Raw genomic sequence first — 10,503 nt, 5'->3', positions numbered from 1 at the left:
TATAAATATCGTATTTAAAACTCCGTTTTGAATAATCAAGATTCACCAATTCTCCTCATTCGCAAGTTATTCACCTTCAATCAGTTTTCATTCATTTCCCTCATTCATCTTTCCTAAACTTGGTTTTCTCATACAAAATTCCGCATTCACAAGATCTAGAAACACCTAGCCATATTCGAAGTTTCCTTCGCCCTAGACGTGAAAGGTTTAATTTCTGAGGGTTTGGTCCCAAATCTCTATTTCAATTATTTAATTTAGTTGTTTTGTTTATTATTTTCCTTGAAGTTACTAACACGTGTATTTTGTTATTAGAAAGAGGTACGAGGCATCGAAGTAAGTACTTTAAATGATTTATTGATTTATGATGTAGAAATCATGTTTTAATTGTTATTATGATTCCTAGTATCATGTCTAGGGTAATTTTAATATTAAATATGATTGTTACGATGCTTCCTATGTTCTTCCTAATATTTATGATTGTTAGTATCATGTTAGGGTTAAAGATTTGATTTTTATTGTTTAGTGACATGCTAGGGTTTGTTATTAATCTTGTTAGTATCATGCCTAGGATCTTGCAATTATTATGCTTTAATATTAACATGAACATGATTATGATTATAATCGCTATAATTTATGATTATGAATATTATTATTATTATTATTATGAATATTATTATTATTATTATTATTATTATTATTATTATTTTGATGATAATTATTTTATTTATGATGATATTATTATTATTATAATTATTATTCATGATATTGATTATTTATTGTGTTGCTTGATTATTTATATTTATTGCTTGATCACGCCTTTTATGCATGCTTAAAGGGAATTTGGTACTTGCAATCACGCTTAATAAGATAATTAATAATCTTGTTTAGGGTTAATGTGATTATAATTCAAGTGATCGCCAATAATAGTTTATTTGTGCATTAATATTCAACCAATATAGATTAAACAGGTTTAGGGTTAACCTATTGATTGCATGTTAATCAGAAAGCGCACATGAATACGATCAGAATAAAGTAGAGGCCTATTATTAGGGCAGATTCAATCTCTTTTAGGTTGGATTTGTACCTTCATCCCCAAACCCTTATTTGGTTCATGACCTTATGGAGTTGACGATCTCTTGGATCGTTAAGGGGTGTAACCTTCACCTCGTGAATGGTTTAAAAGTTCCTAAAAACTTGTTGGCGAATCTTTTGCTCTATCTTCTTCCCTTTTGGACGCCACCGTACTTAAGTGTATGATCACAGTGGGGTTCAAGCTAGTGGGATTTAAAGGCTTGAAATTATTCCCTACACCTGCCCTAATAATAGGCCTCTACTTTGTTCAGATCGTATTCATGTGCGCTTTTTGACTAACATACAATCAATAGGATTAACCCTAAACCTGTTTATCTATGTTGGTTGAATTTAATGCACAAATAAAACTATTATTGGCGATCACTTGAAATCATAATCAAATTAACCCTAACAAGATTATTAATTATCTTATTAAGCGAGATTACAAATACCAATTCCCTTTAAACATGCATAAAAGGCGTGATCAAGCAATAAATATAAATAAGCATCAAGCAACATAACAATAATAAAATAATAATTATAAAGTTATAATAAAAATAATCGTGATTAAAATAATAATCAAAACAATAATCATCATAATAACAATCATAATCATCATAATCATAATAATCATAGAAATGATAAAATTATAATCATAATCATAACAATTATAAAAATAATCATAAATCATGTTAAAGCATAATAAAAAATAGCAAGATCCTAGGCATGATACTAACAAGATTAATAACAAACCCTAGCATGTCACTAAGCAATAAAAATCCAATCTTTAACCCTAACATGATACTAACATAAATATTAGGAAAGAAGATAAAAGGCATCATACTTTTAATCATACTTGATATTAAAGCTACCCTAGACGTGATACTAGGAATATCATAATAACAATATAAACATGATTTCTACATCATAACATCAATGAAAGTACTTACTTTGATGCCTCGTACCTCTTTCTAATAACAAAATACACACGTTAGTAACTTCAAGGAAAATAATAAACAAACAATTAAATTAAATAATTGAAAGAGAGATTTGGGACCAAACCCTCAGAAATTAAATTTTTCACGTCTAGAGCGAAGGCAACTTCGAATATAGCTAGGTGTTTCTAGATCTTGTGAATGCGGAATTTTGTATGTAAAAGCAAGTTTAGAAAAGAGAGAAAGAGAGAGAGAGATGGTGAATGATTAAAGAGAATGAGAGAATTAATGATTGCGAATGAAAACTGGTTGTAGGTGAATGAAAACAGAGTTTATTTTACGACATTATTTATAGAGAAAATCAGCCAAAAAGATAAAATTAACAAAACAGAGCATTGGCGCAACTGAAACAGAGCTGGGGCCAACGCCAGCTATTGGCGCCAGATGCCAATGCTAGCGCCAGGCTTAGCGCCAGGCACCAATGCCTGGCGTTTGGCGCTAACCCTGTTTTTGACGCGTTTTCTCAAATCAGATAAATTTTGTCGTACTGGAGGATAAAATCATATCTTTTCCTCAAAAATGTTCTTTGTTTTTAATTAAAACTCTGAAAAGTCAACAAAAGTCAATTTATCAATGCTAATTGAATTAGGAATGAAAAGAACCTTCTAGAAGAATCTAGAGGACTAAAACCATTCCTAATTGCATTAGGAATAATAAATCATATTAGGCCCTCCTCTACATCATTGGGCCGCATATAAGGCTCAAACCGGGCCCAGTTTGGTAAATTGGCCATAACTTCCTCAATATTCATCGGAATTGGGCTTATAATATATCGTTGGAAAGCTCTTGTCAAGCCCTATCCAACTACACTATTATTGGACCCATATCATGACAAACAAAACTGGATTGGATGTTTTCTTAAAATAAGTTTTCAAAAACAGAGAGAAGAGAAAAGAAATTAAAACTTTCCGCAACACTAAACCTTCCACACTTTCAATTCATTCAATTATGATTCGACGCGAAAGGTACTCATCACCAGGTTTGCTTTTGGGGAGACACAAATGGGTGTCTACACTAATGATCGAACCTATGAATGATGAAAGTGATGTCGGTGGAAATGAGAATGCAACAAGCGAACCAACCACAATTGGCGACAAGAGGAAGTCTGAGTTTTGGAGCCATTTTTGGGACATTAGAGATCCGAAAGCCAAAAACAATATCAAGATAAGATGCAAATATTGTGAGAAAATTTTAACAGGTAACACTAATAATGGCACTTCATCATTGACGAAGCATCTTAACTCATGTCCTAAGTACCTTATAAATATTGACAAAAAGCAAAAACTCATTTCTATGTTTAAAGCTTCTCCATCTGAGTCTACTGTAATGTCTAATTGGGAGTTTGATCAAGATGCATGTAGACTTGCCTTAGCAAAAATGGTTATTGTTGAAGAGCAACCATTTTCTATAGTTGAGCGTGAAGGATTTAATTTTTTGTCATGTTGTTGTTCCTCAATTTCATATACCTTCACGGTTCACTGTTGCAAGGGATGTGAAAAATCTATTTGTTTGTGAAAGTGAGAACTTTGAAGAATACACTTAAATGTTTGAAATCAAGAGTATCTTTAACAACCGATTGTTGGACATCTATTCAAAATTTTAACAATCTTTGTTTTACTATTCACTTCATTGATGATAATTGGAAGTTGCAAAAAAGGATTTTGAATTTTCAATTAATGTATAGTCATAAAGGTAAGGAGATTGGAAAAGTTGTTGAAGCATGTATTCTTAAATGGGGAATTGAGGATCGATTGTTGTCTTTAACAGTTGATAATGCAAGTTCAAATGATGTGGAAATATGTTATTTGAAATCTAATTTTCAAGATAAACTTGTTTTGGAGGGTTGATTTTTTCATATGAGATGTGCTTGTCATGTGTTGAATTTGATTGTGAAAGATGGTTTATCTTCGGTAAAGAACTCGATTGCTAATATTCGTAGTGCTGTTAGATATGTGAGGAGCTCTCCTTCTAGAGCAAAATTGTTTGCACACTCTGCCATGCTTGTGAAAGTTTCTTGTAAAAGCTCAGTTTGTCTTGATGTGTCAACTAGATGAATTTCTACATATCTCATGCTTGAAACCGCTTTGAAATTTGAAAAAGCTTTTAATAGATTCAAGGAAGATGACCCGGATTTTAGTAAGGAACTTAAGGATGGATTTCCAACAAAAGAGGATTGGGGAAATGCTAAAGTTTTGGCTTTGTGTTTAAAGCAATTATATGAGTCTACAAAGAAGATGTCGGGAAGTTTGTATGCGATATGTCCAATTTATATAGTGTTTTGCCCCCGTCCCTTGGTCATAATTAGTAGTGTTTTTGGCTCTTTAGAGCCACTTTTATTACTAATTGGTGTTTTCTAGTGCTTTTGTAGTTTTGCTTGAGTTTTGTAGGAAATTGCACATTTGGAGCGTTTTCCGGGTTTTTCATGGAACAACTATGGACATTAGGAGGACACGACCATCTTTGAAGCCCAAGACCGGTTAGATCCGGTGATTAAGGGCTCGGTGTGTGATACCAGGGCATTTGGACCGAGTATTCAAGACCCGAAGAGGAAATCCGAATTGGGCCGAAGAATCAAGCCCAATCAAAGTCCAAGCCTCGAGGAAGAGACCGGGCCCGATCAAACCCCTACTAATCTTACCCCTACTGATCTAAACCCTAACCTCTACTACCCTTACCCCTACTACAAATAACTCACCTACTAATCTTACCCCTACTGAATTAAATGGTATACTGTTTATTTATTTTTAAGAAGTTCACCCAGCTCTTCAATGAGCATAGGAACAGATTTTATTTGGAATCGTTTGATTTTACTTCCTACACTCCATATCTTGTTGAGACGATAGTTTGAGTTTCATAATTTATTTATATATGGATTTTCATTATTAGGATAATAGCTGAGTGTATCAACAAGAACTACTATTGTTCAATAATATGTAATAGCTATTATCAAAGTACTGTAAATAATCTAAGGTTACAAATTCAAAACTTGTGAGAGTACTTTAAACTAATTTATTGGTAGTAGGGTATTACCCAAATGTTGGGGTTGATACAATACTAAATTATCAATTATATGTAATAGCTATTATCAAAGTACTGTAAATAATTTAATCCTGATCTAAACCCCAAAAATGGCAGCTAGCTAAACAGGTATGTTAAAATCAAAATTTGAATTGGCATGATATTAAATCCCTTGATTTTAACATACTTGTATTGGTTACTAGTTGTTAGGGTAGTACTTTAAATTTGATTTTAACACAACCCTACTATTTAGATGAGACGTGCGTAATAGCTATTATCAAATTACTATTATAGTAGTGCGTAATACGTAGTGTTAAAGTACTTTAGATCAAATGTTGTTAATAGTTATTACGCACTACTATAGAAGATAAAAAAAATAATAGCTATTAAAATCATTGATTTAACTATCAAAGTACTAAATCAATGTATTAAATTATCAATAATAGCTATTAAAATCAATGTAGTCCTGATCTAAACCCCAAATGTTTAATAATAGCTATTAAAGTACTTTAGATCAAATGTTGTTAAATTATTAATAATTTAGATGATTTAATACATTGATAATTTTTAATACAATTGATAATCTAAATCAATTATTAATAGCTATTATTAATAGCTATTATTAATAATTTAACAACATTTGATAGTAATAGCTATTAATACATTTTATAGCTATCAATATTTTAATAGCTATTATTTAAAATAATTATTAATAATTATTAATTAATATTATTAATTAATAATATTAATAGCTATTAATAATTGATAATTATTAATAGCTAAAAATTAATAATTATTAATAATATTATTTACTAAATATTTTATTAATAACAATTGTTATTAATAATTGTATTTAGTAAACAATTTTTTAATCAATTTAATTACTAAATCATCTAAAAATAATTAACAACATTTGATCTTCAAAGTACTTTAACAACCTCTAAAATTAGTATTTTTTAATTATTAATTGTTTACTAAATAAAGCAGCACTAAATTTAAATACTTTACTAATTAGTATTGTTTTAAAACCTCTAATTTTACCAATTTAGCTATATTTAGTAAAAATTTAGCTATTAAATTTACACTAATTAGTAAATTTTATAAATACTAATTTTACTTTAATAATAATTACAAAGTACTTTACTAATTACAAAGTAAATTAGTAAAGTACTTTGTAATTATTATTAAAACCTCTAATTTAGTATTGTTTAATTATTAATTGTTTACTAAATAAAACCTCTAATTTAGTATTGTTTAATTATTAATTGTAATTACTAATTTACTAATTTTAGTACTAAATTACTAAATTAGTTTAACCTCTAATAATTAATATTGTTTTAATAAATTAGTAAAGTACAGTATTACTAATTAAATTACAAAATTACTAATTTTAGTACTAAATTACTAAAATTACTTTAGTACAGTATTTAGAGTACTATTTATTATTATTAGAGGTTTATCTATAATAATTAGTAACTTTAGCTTAACTAAATTAGTAATTATTACTGTAAAATTAATTACTTAGAATAAAATGTTGTTAATTAGTGATTATATTTTAGTCTACTATAATACTGTACTAGTACTGTACTATAATACTAAAATTATCTATATAGTATAGTATTTAGAGTATTTGATAAACCTCTAATATTGTACTTTAATTATTAGTGACAAAGATAAGTATTATAAACTTTAGTAAACCTCTAAATTAGGTTTATCTATAATAAATTTAGTAAATCTATAATAATTAAAGTACAATACTAATTTAGTATTATAGTAAACCTCTAAATTAGTTTAACCTCTAATTTATTTTAATAAATTAGTAAAGTTTATCTAATAATTTAATTAGTACAGTATTAGAGGTTTATCTATAATACTGTACAAATACTGTACTTTACTAAATTAGTAGCACAGTGCAATAGAGGAAGGAAAACCATAAGTACATGCAAAACAATTGTAGATATTCAGTTTTTTGGGAAAAAAAATAAATATTAAGGCTCATAAACAGCAAAGATTTATCAAAGATTTATCAAGCAGTTACTGTGGTACAGGCTAAGGCTCAATGGTCCAGTTGGGTTTGGAACAGGCTCTCTGTTCCAAGGCATAGGTGCACTGCATGGTTGCTGTTTCATGGCAGGTTAGCTACAAAAGCAAGGCTAATTAAGTTTGGTATGCAAAGAACATTTACTCCCGCCCTGTCATTGTTGCAGGGGCTTAAGGGTTGGCTTAAGATCTCTGGTTGCCCTAGCTGCTACCTCAGAATGTTTAGATGGATTAATTGCAAGAGTGATTGGTCTAAGTTTCAGAAGAGAGTGTACTATGCTGTTATGAGTGCTGCTGTCTACCATGTTTAACATATGAGGAATATTAAGGTGTGGCAAGGAACTCTTATTGATCCAAATCAGGTTGTAAACCAGATTAAATTTGAGCTTGTTCATAGAATTCAATCTGTTATTCCTAGGAAAGTCAGTGTTAGAGATGTTAATTAGTTGCATAGTTCTTGTTGACCCAAAATTTTTTTGATGAAATTACAGCAAATCATACCCGAAAATTTAACATACCTGTTTCAAGGGCAATATTTTGTGGATCAAGGTAAAGTTTCTCCTTCACGACTTTGATGAGATTTTCATGCGTCAATCTTGTGAAAAGAGGAGCTCCAATGAGGGAGTGCTTCTCCAGCCACTTGCCAGCTCTCAACCCCTCATGAAGGGAAATATCACCACTGTTGATTAAGGCGTTTATCCTTTCGGCAGCGTCGGAGTTATTGGATTGCATTAGCTGAGAATTGGACGCAGAGGGCTGTGAATGGGATGCAGAGCGCTGAGAAGGGGAGGGAGAGCGCCGAGAAGTGGAGGCAGAGCGCGGCAAACTACACCCAGTCCTTTGAGGATTCAAGTATACACTGGGGAATTGCGCAATACTCCCACACTGACTGCAGGCTCCAAATGCTCTATTGACATTGTCTAGTACTGTGGTTTCCTACAAAACAAATTCCAAGAAAAGAAGACAATCGATCACTGTCATTACTACTAACATTATATTTTGACGAGAAAGTAGCAATTTTATTAAGCCAAATCAGAAGCAACACACTCCATAATAGAAAGAGGTGCTTTTCGAACCATACAATAAGCTCACTTACATCCAGACTCATCCTAACAAAAACAAAGGACACGCTAACACACAAAATACACAGCTGACCAATATGCAAATTCAGTAGAAAGAATTTGATGTGATATAATGTTGTTATATGATAGCAAATGTTTTGTGATGTGTTTCACTACTGGAGTTTTGAAATATAGAGTGATATTTACATGTTGCTAAATATCTTTAACTACTAGGTATCATTATGGCTCGATCTTATGCATTTGAGCTCACATTTCAAAGGGAGAAAAAAGAAGGCTTAAACAACTTCAATTAGTTAATGTACTTCGTATCAATCAATATTTTATAAACAACACATTACACAAGTTGAAAAAGAAAAATTGGGAAATGCTACAGATTACAACTTTTAGGGAGAAATAATTTGAAGTAAAAGCAAGAACTTGCAGCAAGAACTTACCCTATTTCTATATACTATTCTCATATGCTTGGCCCTGAAATAGACCTGATGATCCAGGACCGGGCCATAGCCTTCCTCATTCAGAATTCTCGCCAGTTCGACCCAAATGTCCCTGCTGTCAAATCTAATTTTGACTTCATTGAGATGATCATCTTCAGACCATCTAATTTGAATCAACAATTCTAAGATCCTATCATCTCGTCCATTTTCCTTCACCACATCAAACAAAAGACAATAATTTAGGAAATAAATATCAACAATTATAAGATTTCATAACATTCACAACCAAACCCCACTTTCATAACATTCACAACAAATGGCAGAGGCCAGCTGAGTGTCGGGTAAGTTGACATATCCTACTGAGAATGAGACGCCAATTTCCACTATCTTTTATGATATTTTGAGGTTAAAGGATTTATTTGATTTTTTCTCAATTAATCATGTAAAGAGAAATGGCAATTGTCTTGCACAACCTCAAAAAAAAAAAAAAAAAAAAAAAAAAAAAAAAAAAAAAAAACCCAATTTCAACTTTCAAGTTTCAACCCACAACTTATTTTTCATTTTTTAAAGGAAGAAAAAATAAAAACAAACAAACAAAGTAGTAACAGAAGCTAAAATTGTGGAAATAGAACAAACATATATTCATCAATGTAATCCCAAAATTAAGCCTTTCAACTAGATGTAAAGTTAAGTGGCTCAAAGAGGGTGATGATAATACAAAGTTCTTTCATCAAGCTAGCAGGACTAGACAGTTTCAGCAAAAGATTCTGGCAATTACAAGCAAGAAGAACAAACATGAAAAATTCAATTCACAAATTTTCCAAATTTAATAACATGGGTTCTTGATAAATCAAATAATCTGAATCATGAAAAAAATTCTGGATAAAATATGTATATGAAAATAGCAATTAATAGAACAACTCACCGACATTATTTTCCCGGATCTGTCTTCCTCTAGCAGGTTTTCACCAAATTGTTCTACCTCTAAAAGAGGAACCTCACTCTTCTCTCTCTCTGCTCTTTCCCTCTTATTCCCAATTATTTTGCTTTTACACACAACCTCTGCCACTTTATTTTCCTCAAGCATATTGTATTTTGTGAGGGGAGTATAGTAAGTAGGGTGAGATTTGTAAACCCCCTCAGTCACATCAAAATTGGTAGTTGAAATAACAATTCATTGCTTTGTTGAATCGAGGAGGGGAGTAGAGTAAGTAGGCTGACATCTCCTCGGTAAGGAGGAAAGTGATGCCAAGCTTCAAAGGTCAAATTTGCAGGAATTAGGGTTTCATTTCTCCTCGGTAAGAAGGAAAGTGATGTCATTTCTCTATTACTTCTCCTTTTCCTCTTTCTCTTCCCAAATAGCTTATCATATTTTTTTAATTACTTTTATTTATTTTTACACGAATTCGGGTTTGATTTGAATTAGGTCGTATAATTCGACGCTTTTATAACAATTGGTTAAATTTTATTAGTTTTGATTACTGTGAATATTATTAGGCTGATTCTATATAGTAGCTTAACTAGCATAGCACCCGTGCGATGCACGGCTTGAAAATCTTAATATTAACTTTGTAAATAGTAATGTAAAGATTTGCACAATTCATTTCCTAATATAGTGACTTTAGAATCACATCTTTATACTCTACATTTTATGTTTATAAATAACAACCTATATTAATATATTTTTTTTAATAAAAAAAACCAATACAAAACTATAGTAATCTTTATACAAAATCTTGATTAACTCCCCTCACAGAACACTAAGTAACCATTACACTAAACACCTGTTAATTCATATATACACTACATATATAATAAATTTTCAGTAACCCATGTCTAAACATGAAAAATGCATGGCTTAAA

Source organism: Chenopodium album, chromosome 9 (assembly GCF_948465745.1).
Source record: "Chenopodium album chromosome 9, dcCheAlbu1.1, whole genome shotgun sequence".
In the NCBI taxonomy this organism is placed as follows: Eukaryota; Viridiplantae; Streptophyta; class Magnoliopsida; order Caryophyllales; family Amaranthaceae; genus Chenopodium; species Chenopodium album.
This window is presented reverse-complemented; position numbering follows the sequence as displayed.